This window comes from Aethina tumida, chromosome 7, assembly GCF_024364675.1.
Source record: "Aethina tumida isolate Nest 87 chromosome 7, icAetTumi1.1, whole genome shotgun sequence".
Taxonomy (NCBI): domain Eukaryota; kingdom Metazoa; phylum Arthropoda; class Insecta; order Coleoptera; family Nitidulidae; genus Aethina; species Aethina tumida.
Window position 1 is genome coordinate 13577597 of NC_065441.1, and position 11886 is coordinate 13589482.

Below are 11886 nucleotides of genomic sequence, written 5' to 3' on the forward strand. Positions count from 1 at the left end.
AAAAATTGTTAAATAAAGAAAAATTACCGTGATAAATGGTTATGAACTCAGTATTTGTTTTATTTCATCCAACTGAAATTTATAGACATGATTAGACAAATTCTGTTATTGTTTCCCATTAATTTGGTATTTATTATTATTGCTCTGGAATATTCATACTTCATTTATTGTAGAGAGAATTTAAGTTCGACATGTTCAAAGTCTACATTAACTTTTTAAAAGTATATAAAAGTATTTACAACAATATGTTTGGAACTGATGAAAGTAAGTATGTCGTTTGATATCCATGATATTTTTAGTATTTTCAGTTACTTTATATTATATTTATTTCAGATTTGGAAGAAACTTGTTGGAGAAACATGTTACTCCTATTAGATGGAATTTCCGGAAAATTTACGATATCAATTATGATATTTTATTTCACAATATTTTTAATAGCTGCAAATTATTTTATAAAAAATGTTGAGTCTCCTGAGAAATCATTTAAGTTTGCCCAAATTGCAGTAGCAAGTTTATATGTAAATAAAATATTTATCAAGTTTTATAATACTTATATGATAGTATTAAAATTTTAGGTCGCAGTATCAACTTTGTCTATGTATAAACTCGGTGAAAGATTTTTAAGTTATTTTTACCGTAAAATAGAATTCGATTGCATGTCTTTCAAAAACACTACATTTAAACACTATTCAAAAATAATGAGAATATCATTTTTGACTGCTTACATATCAGGTGCTGTGCTGCCGTCATTCTTATTCCTCATTAATTTTTTGTATCCTCTTGTTATCTCACATTTTAATTGTGTTTTACCCATATGTTTTATGTTATATGTAATTTCAGTTCCATTACTTTTTCCCTACACGCCATTAATGATTAACCTGTTTATATTTATTCTAACCAATTTTCTAATAAATCTTGACAAGTTGAATTACAGCATAAAAATCATGCACCATATAGAAAAAAATAATAAAGACCTTCAAATTCAAATTTCTATTAAAATCAAGAAATGTATAAAGAATTATATTATCCTTCAAAAGTAAGTAAAACATTATTAAATTTGCCACTTACAAAAATGATTTTATTCATTTTTAGTTTTATAAAAGAATTTATTGAAACAGTAAAGTGGATAGGATTATTTATGGTTGTTATTTGTTGTACATTATTTATTACAATTCTTCTAGAAATTTCTGCTGTATGCTGCATAAGATTCCCTTAGAATTTATATTATTAAGTAATATTACGTGTTATTTCAGACCCATAATTATGGTTTACCAGTTGTTTGTGGATTACTATCTTTTTCTATTACCATGATTTATGTTATTTATGGACAACTGACAACTGACATGGTAAATTTATTATAAAATAATTTTTTAAAATAATTTATTCGATTATTAGTTTGAAGAAATTCACAAAACTCTTTGTAAGTGTCCATGGTTAAAATGGAATCAAACCAACAAGAAAATATATTTTATGTTCATACATTTCACCCAAAGAAAAGTTGAGTTTACATTTTTTAAATTAATTAACTTAAATGTTCAAGTTCTTTTAAAGGTACGTAATTTTAATATATTAATGACAAAAGTTTATTATTTCTGTATTTATCTTGTGACATTTTAGTTGTCAAAGATTATTTGGACAGCTGCATCTTGTTATATAAACATGAAATAATTTATGAACAAATTCGTGTTTTTAAGCTTATTTAATCAAAACTTTAAAATACTAAATGCTAAATAAAATGCTGCTTTGATTGGTACTAGAAAGTACCATAGGATTAAAAATTTATATTATAAAACGTTATTTATATAGGATTAAATTAAACCAAATGAAGATAATGTTAAATGTGAAGAAAATTATAAATATTATTGCTTAAAATTAATTTAGGTTTCAGATATAAAGCAGATTACGTATTGTTGCATATATTGTTTTTATCAATTATTACATTATGGTGTTTATTGGAAACTTGTCTAAGAAGAAAATAAAATGTACATACCAAATATTTTCGGTAAAATCCATTTACAATTAGTATAATTTTATAATTAATATAAATTTTAATGGCTTAATTACAATTAATTTATTTATTAAAAACATGTCACTGTCAAGTTTACTAACCTATTAATTGGACGTTTGTTTTTGTGTTTTAATTTTATATTAATTTGATATAATTATTGTAATAATAATTATATTTTATAGGAAAATCAATAAATTAAATAAATATAAAATATAAAAATTAAGTATTAGATAGAAATCACTGTTTGGAAAATGTCTATAAAAGAAATGCACAATATTTTACAATTAATTTTAATAATTTATGAGCACGGAGCAATCTACATTTAAACTTACCGCTTTGATTGTATTATTGGCACCATCTACCGTAATCTAAAGTTATTACATATAATCATATAGAATGCGGCAGAGACTGAATCGTCTAAATATAGATAGATAACTCTCATGGTCTATAATTGTAAGTTTGAAATTTAAGTAAAGATTAGATATATACGATTACGTATATATTTATTTTTAGTTTATAATTTAATTAAAAAAAAACTTTAATATAATATATTAAATATTATTTATTTGAGATATACTTACTGGGTTTTTAGGAACTCATTCATTAATCTTACTTGTTTGTTATATGTTAAAATTATAGTAATATAATAAGTAAATAAAAAATATTTAAATTTAATAAATTAAATGCTCTTTAGTTGATTTATAATATTCATTCATTATATTTCTGGTTCTTTGAAAACTGTTTGACTGTTTCTGGTTGATAAGTATTTTAAAGAGCGGAGCTGCATTGCCCACCTCTCATAATGATCGTAGTTTAGCTACTGGCGGTAAGATGACGCCGCAGGTCATAAAGGTAAATTAATTCTTACATATATATTTTTTTCGTTTTACAATTTCATGCTACTTTATATCACTAAAATTCATAAATCAAAAAATAAAAAATTACATTTACATACTTAATTTTGTATTTTATACAATTAAACATTAGATAATTAATTAATTTCGTGAATAAATAATACATTGAGAGGGTCAAGTAATTTGTAGGGATGAAATCCGTAATAATTAATCAGTAACAATTCGGCATTCCGATGCGAAACAAAATCACAATTTAATTGCAAATACCGAACAAAACGTTTCGACAGAAATAGTCAAGTCCATTAACATTTACAAATAAATATTGCATAATTTTAGGTTGATGGGATTAATTATGTACAATCCGTGTACCGTCGATAATCCCAACTTACAATGGTACCTAATTTAAATTATAAATGCGGCATCGGCGATTGATCAACCTGAAAAACGTAACGCGGAGCTTTAATATTTTTAGGCTGGTTTTAATTTAAATTTAATTAGAGTCGGCCAAAATGCGTTTTATTTATTCGTTTCGATCGATAAATATTTTATTCGGTCGCGAATTAACTGCATTTCACAATTATATTTTGTTATGTTGACTGACTGTTCATTATTACATTAATTTTTATTGTTGATGTTTACAAATAGGTTTAAAAAATTATTGATATTTCATGAGTATTATAACATTTGTAGTTTTTTATAATAATTGGTACAAAATGTCCAACAACTCTCTTTAAAATTAATTTTATTCGACACAAAAATCAACATTTTTTTGCCTTTGCCTTTGATAATTTGTGGACGACAATAAAAATGTTTTTCTGGTACCTAAATAAGGATATAAACTCCTACAATCATATTTTGTTAGATAAATACTCTGTGACACTTACATTATATTTAGCCAAAAATCTGTCAACGATATTCAATAATAACGGTCTAATTGAATACGCACAACATTTGGCAAACGCACCAGCCAAAGAAATAAGGGCAGAACCCGACAGGAAACTCATACTTGTGCCGCAACCAGTGGGGTTGAATTTGAAGTGCATTAATAAGCGAAACTGTCCATTGGGACAGATGAAGACGTTCCAGAGCAATAAGTTAGGGGTGATTTGGGGCGGTGTGTGGTTGCTGAATACGACCAGCAATTACTTTTAACATAATGCCCACAATAGGACTACCTACTGCCTACTTGCAGCGGTGCAATACATCAAACGAACCGCCCGTTCCGTTTTTTTTTTTATTTTCTTATTTTTGTGGGATATGAGGGAATATTTATCGTCTCTGCGGATTTGTGCATTGCGATTTTTGGAACGAGTGCATCCATGTGTAATCCGCAGATTCAGGTATTGAGGGGTGAACACCTCTTATGTGATACATATCTACATTCAACTTGTCGAATGGGGATGCCTTTTTGAGCAAAATGCATCTCCTTTTTTAATGTAAAAACTGGTTAATACGATTTTTATTGAATTCTTTTCAAGATTAACCATCATTTAACACTTGAAGATAAGATAAAAAGTAAAAAAGAAAACATATTTAGGTAAAATAAAAATCATTTTGTACTGGGTTGTAATTTCTTATGTATATTAAGATTATTCTGTGACTTATGGGTTAATGTTTTTTATGCTTCTAATGTTTCAGATTCTGAAAAAAGTAAGTAAAACATTGATATTTATTAATTATATTATTATTTATTTGTTCGCAAACTATTCATAAGAATTTTAATTTTCGTTTGTCGTTTAAAGCTCCATCTTTATTAGTTTTGAATTTATTAATTTACATTGTTTTTAATCATATTTTTCATAATTCAATTCAATAAATAATTAATAAAAACTTTAGAATTCTTAATCCATTTTATTTTGAATAAATGAATTTTTTGTTATAAATGTTTTTATCTAATAATAATAATTTTTAATAATTTCTACATAAAAATACAAATATTATAGTTAAAATTAATTTTGTATAAAAAAGAATATTATTTATAAATTTGTTTCAAATACAAAAAATTTTGAAATTTGATTCTTATAATATTGTTTATGTTTCAACTAACTTCGGAAATTTAACAATTTGATCAAATTTTGTAAAAATAAACACAAAGTGTCTAGCGAATAGCTAAATATTTTTAAATTATTGCAATAAAACCAAACAAAAATGGATGTAAAAATATAATGCATTGAAAAAAACAAGTGTTTTTTACTAATTAAATAAAAAATATATTGTAAAATGATGTTACAACCTCTTTAAAAATTAAAATAATAAAACCCACCAAATATCCAAATATTTATTAAGTTATATTCTTATTTTTAGTCTTATTTTTCATAATTGTGAGTTAGTTAGTTTAGTTTCTAACTATTAATTGTTGTGATTATATTTTCTTTCAAATTATGTTATTAAAATAATAACTCGGATAATTGTTTTGGATATATTATTTTTTTAAATATGTTCAAGTGATTTAATAGGATAAATAAGGTTATTTTAATATATACACTCAAAAAGCATGTAATAAAATTATACTAGTTTTAAAACATTTATAATTTTATCTTATTTGATTTTTTCAAACACTTTAAACCTAGTTTTTATATTTTTATAGAATTATCATCACTTATAAACACCTATTATAATATATTAAGTTCAAATTTAAATATTAAATCTAAAAGAATATTAATTAAACATGTCAAATTCTTCCTTTTTATTTATACTATGTTGTTAATGAATGTATATATATTTAAAATGTAATAAATAAACATTAATTAATGGCATTGATGATTTTAAAACATGTGGAGAGTTTCATAAAATATAAATGAATTGAGTTACAAAATCGATTAATTGTACATTAAGTTTTTGACAATATTTACGTAACAACTAATAGAAACAAATACGAAGAGTTGCTCCATCAAGTGTTATTGAAGTAAAACAAGCAAGAACATTAGCATTTATATTAAACATCGTTTAGATTCCATTGGATTGTTTCTTCATTAGACCTCGCCGTCCATCGAACGAACAATCCGATGGAACATAAAAATTACGGACCACCAAAGGCTACGGACGCAGTCTCCAACGTCGCTACGAGAGATACATCTCGATAACTACATGTCATCCATCATACTTCTTACCAGGGACACTTCTTTAATCGTCTGACAGCCGCCTGGTATCGCGGCCGTGTCCGAGATAACGAAAAAAATAATATCGAAAGCAACATAATTAACCCATGCCCAATTTAGAGATGCACTAATAAAGGGGGACACCGCTTAAACCCGATATCTCTTGTGTGACACTCGCTGCCCGAGTCCAATTGATAAAGTGTCAACTCCGAATTGATTTCATTGTCTACGACTCTATCCAATGCCGTTTTCACTGCTATTTGATAATTGGTTGATTCGATACAACATAGCTTTTCAAAAAGGCAGTCATTAGTTTTGTTGCAATTTGATTAGTCAACATAATGTTTGTATTTATCCGCAATACTCTTATATTGTTGACTGAATCAAAATAACAAGTCTTTTTTGTAATCGTTGTCAAGTTTTTAACTTAAAAATTAAGCTCTTTCTTCAGCAGGTTGTCAAAGGCAAATAAAGACTGTATATGTTGTGTGTCTAGTTTCCATAGAGAACAAGTAACAAGAGGAAGAAGTTTAATTAATGTTACATGTTTTTCTTAAGTATTAGTGATATTTTAGTGAGTTATCTTTACGTTCTTGATCAATTTCTCACACTCAAGAATAGTCTCTTCTACTTTTACCACCCTTTCAAAAGGAAAAAAGAAAAGTAACAATTTGGAATGTAATCTTCGATGTTTAAAACACATTTTGAGGATTGAATTGGATGTTACACGTCCTTGATAAAGTTCACACAGGCCAGTGTAAGGATGTATTATCCTCACCTGTGCCCCCGTCAATAGAATGTTGATACAATTTCCCGAACGCGCTCTAATAACAAAAGCCATAACGCTCCCTGGAACAATATACTCCCGCATTCTCAAAGAGTTTTTTCTCCGTGTGAGAAACGGGCTTTGGCCCCGGGGGCGATATCATTCCGTTCTTTTATGTGCGCATGAAAGGGGTCCATCACCGCCGTCGCTGAGACTCAACTTATTGACATTTTAACGTTTCTGGCTGATTTTTAACACAGATAGCGATGTATGAAATTACCTGCGACCCAGCTTTGATATAAAAAAGATTCGGTTTCACCTGTCCTTTGTCAGACTTTGTATACGGAACGTTCCAACGTTTAAATTTGTTTTTCAGTTTTCTTTTTTTTTGGACCTCGATGCGGCCTTCTGATAATTAGCCGTTCGACGTTAAAAGGGTCTCGATGTTACACTGTGTCATCGGTTCACAAATTGTTTTGAGTGGGGCAATTAAAACAGGGCAATTTCATAATTGTTATTATAGAAATCATGTTTAACTCATATTTTCAATATTTACATTTTAATTGTTGGTATGTTTTTTAAACTTTTGTGCTAATTCTATTCGTTACAATACAGTTCTTCTACTTGTGTAGCCAATTACATTTAGTTATTCTCTTTTCATGCACGTTTGTGTTTCTTTCTGTTTGTATCAGCACCATCGTTCATATATAGAACAACAAATTAAAAAACGTTATTAAAAGAACGATTCTTTTTAATTTAAATTAATTTTATAATCATTAAGTGCCTAAATTTTTGTACTTGTCTTTATATTCGGATATCTTTATTTACGTAGTTTTTACATAATTTTTTATTACGAGCAGGATTCATAAATAAAGCAACTAAACCGTATAGACTATACAGTTGACTTTATATTTTATGTCCAACATCGTTCCTTAAAGTTAAAAATGCCTAGAGGTGTTCATTTATCGATACAAATTAAACAATAAAAGAAAGGATCTGGAATGGTGAAAAGCAGAGTAAAACTGCAGTCTATTTAAATTTTAACAAATCGATCATTTTGAGGACTATGTCCAATTTTAACCAAATGAATACACTGGGAGGAGCTTTTAAATGTGATAGAAAACGCAAGGCTTGTTGTTCGTTACCTTTTTATCAGTCCATATATACAGTAGGAAAAGCGTTTGACCCGCCTGAATTTAGAGAGAGACATCAAGCATGACAGAGACAGTAGTAGAGAGAGACCAAATGAGTCTGATGTCTATGGAAGAAAATCTAAAAAAAGTCTTTCATTTCTATAAAAAATTAAAGCAGCGAGACTACTTTTCTTTATCTTATTAAATTACCTAAACATATTTAAAATCAAATTTAAATTGACAAAAAAATGTGGAACGCTTCACGATTTTGCGTGTCATCCTTGCGCAGGGGCCATGCTAATCTTCTCTGTATCGTTCCAATTTTAGTATATGTACCGCCGAAGCGAGTACATTGGCAACTTTGCGGAGGTGCTATATCTACGAAACAGCTCCGTCACAACATGGGTGGAGTATTTGAAAATTTAATTTTGTATATTATTAATTAATAAATTATATTTAAAATATTTATCTAGTGCATGTAACTGTTAGTTATTCAATTAAGAAAATTACATTTAAAATAATTATTTCTAAAATATTAAAAATACGTACTAATACGTATTAGGGAAATGAATGCCGAAAATTAAACTACGGGTTAAACACTTTAAAAGCAATAATTTTTTAAAATACATTTTATTCGAAAAATCCATACTTTAGATTTGTTTTTTTAATTTTTGTGGCGGGTAGTGAAAAATAAAATAAATAAATAAAAAAAATTAAAAAATATGGATTTTTCGAAATAAGTGTATTTGAGAAATTTATTGCTTTTAATGAGTTTAACTCGTGATTACATTTTCGGTACCCATTTCCATAACACCCTGTATATACAAACCATTTAACTACGTTATGGTTTTACTTACTATGTATAGATAGTTAGACAATAAGTTATGAATGAGAAAATCCATTAATCGTAAATTAATATTCAACAATTTTGTAATAACTAATATATTATGTAATATATCTCTTTCTTCATCTTTCTTTATCTTATATTCTCTTCCTCCTTAGATATTAGATATTTCTATTTATCTGCTTAGTTTATCTAAAATAGCTTCTTGATTATTAATTTATTCGTAACAAATAAATGAAAGTGTGACTAGAAGATATTTTATCCGAATAAATCATTTGTGTAAAATGTTTGACCTTTACTGAGGATTGATGGTGAACGTATCACCAGTAATTCAAACGAAACGGAAGCTAATATTTCAATTCACCTGACCAAATAAACATTATCTACTTAATTACATACTAAACATTATTAGCACATACCCAAATGAATAGAAATAAATTAATAAGAACCCATACACCTTGTGCCGAGCCGTACAAAGCGAAAAAAATTGAATAGCCAGTAATTTTCAATAGACACAATGGCCAAGATCGTGGTAGCTATGATAATTCATAATGCGATAAAAAAACGGGGACTCGAAGTGAAAAAAAAAGCGTGTGTAGAAGCCAGTAGCCCGATCTGCGGAGATCAAAGGCGGCCAGCGTGCCGAAGGAATCGTAGTGACTGTTGGAATTCTTGGCAGCATTATAAGACACCGCTCTCTTTCATACGGATACAGTCGAATGTGAAATTCAATTAGACAAAGTATAAACAGCCGCTTCTTCGGTGCCCCTTTGCCGGCCCTCCTCCGCACACTGAACAAATCAGGTACCATTTACCAATTGAACCGCGACAACGGGATCAACGGAGGCGTGAAACCCGGAGAGTTTCCTTAAAACAAACGTCAATTGATGCGATTCAGCGCAGCTGGCTAAGAGTGGCCCGCTTCTGTTTATATAACCGGATTGATTGTTTGATTCGGTACTTCTGGTTGTTCTAGTTTTTAAAAATTACATTGTGGCCTTTCGAAAACTATTCGATCTGGTAATAATCAATTGAAATGCGATGCAAACACTTTAAATTACTTTAGAAATTGAATGTATTGAAAGGTTTGGACGGCCGGTCCATTCTTCTCCAATTAATCCGATAAAAAACTAACGCTAATCCATATTCGGTGGGAATCAGAGAGAAAGTGTAATCTGGTCCTGACAAAGCGGGGGATTTTATAAAGTACATGTAAGGTCTTTGTTTGAAAAATTGAAAAAACACCGCAAAGTGAATGCCGACACAAAAAACCGGGCTGCAATCATTTTAAGGCATCTTTTGAGATTTATCCCACCGCCAATAATATATATCTTGTTTAACAATATGGGTGTATCGATTTTGGAAATAAATCCGTAGTGGTAAATAGTGAGGGAGCAAAGTGTAACACTCTTAACAACAATGATGGCCTAACACCAAACAATGTACCAAGCGTTTCAGTTTAAATCTTTCAGAACGGATTCTGGTTTTGGTAAATGTTAGGGCGAATCAACTTTTCGGGACATTGCGCAATATTTTATACTTTGACAGTTCTGGTGCAGGTTGAGGCAGTTGGGTTAGTCGTGAGAAAGAAAATTGCCCCTTTGTTTGTAATTATGTTTTTGTTATGTTACATTAATTTGAGGAACTAAAATAATGACTGGGTGTTTGTAGATGTTTTTACACTTTCTAAATTTACATCTAAAAACTGAGAATTTTCACTTAGTGGCTAATGATTATTTTGAACAATGTAAATTTAAGATTTCAAGAAGGTATATAAAACCCTGCTTACAAATCATAAGAGCATTACAAACCAATACGATTCAAACAGATTATAAGCGAAAGAAACAGTAGCGTCACTAAATCCCTTGTTATCACTTATAATAGTATTCGACTTTCACAATGAAAAGTACTTACAACATTGATATGCTTGATCTATGATTAAAAAATTAAACATTTTAAATTAGTATTCCTAGAATTTTTTAGAAGTTTTATTCCATGATTTGATTCATTAGAAAAAATAAATTAATTAGAAGAATTCTGCCACAAACTTTTTAATATTTTGGTACAAGATTAATTTATTCATATAATACTGTCCTTGAACTTTTTATACATATTTTTCTACCAAGAATTTGTACTTCTCTTCATTTTAACCACGTCCAGATAAGATGATTATTATATTAACATTTAACATCGATTAGAAGACAAAACTAACAGTATCAGACCAAAGCCCCGATTACCAATAGCAATCCAGTTTGTAATTTTATTAGAGAATTGTTAATATTATATTTTATACTCTTTGGAAATTTAGTTGTCTATTTTTTGAGATTCTATATAATAAAATGGAGTTATGAACAAGTTACAGGAGTTTCTTTATCCTTGTCCTTAATCATTGTGATAAAATTGATTTAATGTTCAATGTTTTGTTTGGACTTAAGAATAAGATCAGTTTACTCATATAATACCATCCTTGAACTTTGTATACATATTTTTTCTACCAAGAATTTGTACTTTTCTTCATTTTAACCACCTTCAGATAAAACTATTATTATATTAACAACTGACATCGATTAGAAGACAAAACTAACAGTAGCAAGTTAAAGCCCCGAGTACCAGTAACAATCCAGTTTGCCTGTAATTCTGTCATAGAATTCTTGATATTATATATTATTTTGGCAATTTTGTTGTCTATTTTTTGAAGTACTATACATTAAAATGGTGTTATGAATAAGTTACAGGATTGTTCTCATCCTTTTCCTTAATCAATGTGATAAAATTGATTAAATGTTCAATATTTTGTTTGGACTCAGGAATAAGATCAGTTTATTTATATAACAGTATCCTTGAACTTTGTATACATATCTTTTCTATCAAGAATTTGTACACCTTCAGATAAAATGATTATTATATTAACATTTAACATCGATTAGAAGACAAAACTAACAGTAGCAGGCCAAAGCTTCAATTACCAATAGCAATCCAGTTTGTAATTTTATTATAGAATTGTTAATATTATATTATATACTCTTGGGAAATTTAATTGTCTATTTTTTGAGATTCTATATAATAAAATGGAGTTATGAACAGGTTACAGGAGTTTCTTTATCCTCTTCCTTAATCATTGTGATAAAATTGATTTAATGTTCAATGTTTTGTTTGGACTTAAGAATAAGATCAGTTTACTCA

The 11886-nt window shown here is 28.4% G+C and overlaps 1 non-coding gene across 1 annotated transcript; it reads right to left on the reverse strand.

Annotated features, from left to right (window-relative positions):
• Positions 1-8103: 8103 nt before the first annotated feature.
• Positions 8104-8210, reverse strand: LOC126266332 (U6 spliceosomal RNA). Its single transcript, XR_007548749.1, has one exon. It is a non-coding gene; the product is annotated as a U6 spliceosomal RNA (small nuclear RNA).
• Positions 8211-11886: the final 3676 nt, after the last annotated feature.